Source organism: Orycteropus afer, unplaced genomic scaffold, assembly GCF_000298275.1.
Source record: "Orycteropus afer afer isolate SDZICR_OR568_19922 unplaced genomic scaffold, OryAfe1.0 scaffold00107, whole genome shotgun sequence".
Classification (NCBI taxonomy): domain Eukaryota; kingdom Metazoa; phylum Chordata; class Mammalia; order Tubulidentata; family Orycteropodidae; genus Orycteropus; species Orycteropus afer.
Genome location: NW_006921694.1, coordinates 1,944,802 through 1,948,284, shown reverse-complemented (window position 1 = coordinate 1,948,284; position 3,483 = coordinate 1,944,802). Strand labels below are relative to the sequence as shown.

At 36.3% G+C, this 3,483-nt stretch overlaps 1 protein-coding gene across 1 annotated transcript in view; it reads left to right on the top strand.

Annotated features, from left to right (window-relative positions):
• The window catches only part of TBCA (tubulin folding cofactor A), a 108,933-nt gene that overhangs the window by 92,637 nt on the left and 12,813 nt on the right, over positions 1–3,483 (top strand). The gene's annotated exons all lie outside the window — the stretch shown is intronic.

Here is a 3,483-nt window from a genome sequence, read left to right as displayed (position 1 = left end):
GACTCGACGGCAAATAACAACAACAACAACAAGCACTGTAGAATAGTTTGGAAAATACTGGACCACATATATGCAATCACATTACATCATATGTACCCACTACCATCAAGTCAATTCTGACTCATAGTAACCCTATAGGGTTTCCAAGGCTGTAAATCTTTCTGGAAGCAAACTGCCTCATCTTTTTTTCCATGGAGCAGCTGATGGGTTTGAACTGCCAGCTTTTTGGTTAGCAACCCAATGCTTTAACCACAGTGCCACCAGAGCTCCATTATATTATATTAGACAATTAAATAATTTCATTACTATTTGATAATTATTACCCAGATGGTTGTCATTTGTTTATATACAGTAAAACTTGTGGGAGCTGGAACTGAAGAAGACTGCCTTGTTTTTCCCTGTCTCTTAAGTGCTCCACCCCTTTGGCAGGGTGCGGTCTTATCACTTTCCTATCACTCTCTATTGTTGTTGTTTGTTGTTATGTGCTCTCGGAGTCCAGTTGGACCGACTTATAGTGACCCCTCCTTGGGTTCTAGGCAGTATCACTACGGAAGTAGATTGCCCCATCTTTCTTCCAAGGAGTGGCTGGTGGGTTTGAACCTCCAGCCTTCTGGTTAGCAGTCAAGTGCCTTAGGCACTAACCTACCAGAGGTCCTATTCTACTCTCTATTAGCAGAAAGTGTTTTTGTTTTTCCTTTCCTACAGGTTTTACCTTACACAGCTTCCAGCTTTTGTAGGCTTTACTGTTTCTACTTTTTATGTCTATCCTTTTTTATTACTCTTATTTATTTTCCGCTTATATATTTATTAGCTTAACTACTAAAAGTGACCATATTTTGAAATTACTGTGTTATTTCTCTGTACATATGGGTTTGTAATAGTGATGAAAATATTTTCAGTTAACTGTGCCTTTGAAATATAATAAATTATGACAATATTTGTACTTGTTATTTTAACTAATAACATTTGCGGAATTTGCAGAGAAGAACAGTGTTTAGAAAATGATGACTATTAGGTACATTTTTTTTTAATCTTTCTAATTAGATGCTTCATTCCAGAAAATTTAGAAAATACAACTAAAGGAAAAACTAATAAACTATAAGATCATTCATAATTATGCCACTAAAAGGCAATCATAAGCATCTATATTTTGGTGAAAGTAATATTTACACACAGAAATAAAAGAAGCCAAAAAAAACCCTCAAACTTTATTGAAAGACATAAAATGAAAACCTCCCTATTTACTTCCAAGCAGACCTCCATCTTCCTATAAGTCATTAGGGATTTTCTCCTTTGGTAATCACAGATAGGTCTTAGGTATTTTTTTGGTTCTCTAGGGCCGCTATAACAGACATACCACAAGTGGATGCCTTTACAAAGAGGGATGACAGTTTAGGAGGCTAGAAGTCTGAGTTCAAACTGCCAGCCCTAGGGGCTGAGAGAATGTCCCTTGACCTTGAGCTTCATTCAGCTTTGCCCTTGCTCCCAGCTCACTGAAGCTGGAGGCTTCTCTTAACTCAGGCAGCTGCTGGCTGCTGAGACTGACAAACCTGAGATCAACAAGTAAAATGGGACTGTCCTAAGATTATTAAGCAACATGATAGGTCACTAGTTCAAGTCCAGAAACAACCCCAAGATCGGCAGGCAGCGTGGCAGACTGCTGAATGGAGACTCTGCTAAACGCAGGATCCAAGCATGCCAGAAAGCTCCAAACCTTTCTCAAAGTGTCTTCTTATGTACTAGAAGCAAACCACATACCTAAGGCAGCTGCTCACAGTATATTCCACCATGTAGTTGATTACCAGTCCCATCATGAGGAATCACTACATCCAGCTGCCCAGCCTCTCAAAACCTACCAAACCAAACCAAACTCACTGCCGTCAAGTCTAATCTGACTCTTAGTGACCCCGCCTTGGGTTTCCAAGGCAGAGTCACTATGGAAGTAGATTGCCCAACCTTCCTTCCAAGGAGTGGCTGGTGGGTTTGAACCGCCAGCCTCCTGGTTAGCAGTGAAATGCCGTATGCTACCAGAGTTCCCCCCTCTCAAAACCAGGCCCAGCCAAGTTGACACATGACCTTAACTACTACAGGTGCCCTTCATTATTTCTTTCCTGGATATCCTTTGTTATTTGTTTACGTTTATAGTGACATAAAGTTTATATCTTACTGTATGCTCTTTTTTCTCTTGAAGATCTTTCACGATGTGTATATGAAGATCACAATATTCTACTACATGAACTGTTAATATTTTCTTGTATTTCCTTCCATCCACATAAATAATACAAGATCTTAAAGGACAGAATGAGCCTTGCTAGCACACCTCAAAGTTCAAAACTGCAACATTTTCATATTTAGTATATAATTTTATGTTGTGATTTAAATCTAGACTTAAAATCCAGCCAGATACTATGATAAAATGGTTTGTTGTTGCTGTAGTTAGATTTATGAATTTATATGAAGTCCTATTATAGTATGAAAATTAAGTCATGGTATTGAAATACAAAGAAGCCCTTGTGTCACAATGGTTAAAGCTCTTGGCTGCTAACCAAAACCCAGAAATTAAAATCCATCAGCCATTCTGCAGGAGAAGGATGTAGCAGTTTGCTTCCATAAAAATTTACAGCCTTGTAAATTTTTGTTTTATTCTGTCTTATAGGGTCCCTATGAGTCAGATTCTACTCTATGGTTTAGTTTTTGGTTATTGTAATACACTTAACAAATCTTCACTACAAATAATTAGCCAAATTGGATGTTCTAAGTTCCATCCCAGCAGCTTGTGTCTGGAAGTAAGAATGCAAGCCAGATGCAGAAAGCTGTTTTTAATATGTAAGACTGAAAATTGATTCTGCTCTTTAGGTAAAGTGTATGTTGGAATGTAAATATTTTCTAAGACTGTGCTTTTCTTTTTCAGTAAAATTTTGATTAACCAAAATTAGAGTAGATTGTTACTATAGTTTATTGAATGCTTGGTTATCTAAGGAATAATCATTAGAACTTTGTATTGTTCTATTCCTTTTGAAAATCTTCCTGTTCTACATTAATACCTTTTCTTGCTTTAGTAAATAGATATTTGTCTGTTTCATTTATTAGTCTGTGACAAAACTGTGTCTAAATGATCTACCCCAGTTGCTAGCACAAGGAAGATTCCACATAAAATTAATAAAACAGCAAATAGTTTCTCGAACAGTTTTGTTGTTGAAAATAATCTAATATTTCTTTTTTTGGATTTGACATACCGTGTGGTGATTTTTTTTTTTCCAGTAATGCTTTTATCATATGTTATTTAAAGGAAATAAAGAGAAATATTAGTGCATAATAATTTTAAGTATTTTCACATTGTAAATATAATTGTTATATGGTAGAATAAGTTTTTATATTAAAATTTAAGAATTTCATGCTTTAAAAAGGTGGACGCAACCTACATGCCCATCAGTGGATAAGTGGATGACCAAACTATGGTACATACACATAATGGAATGCTAT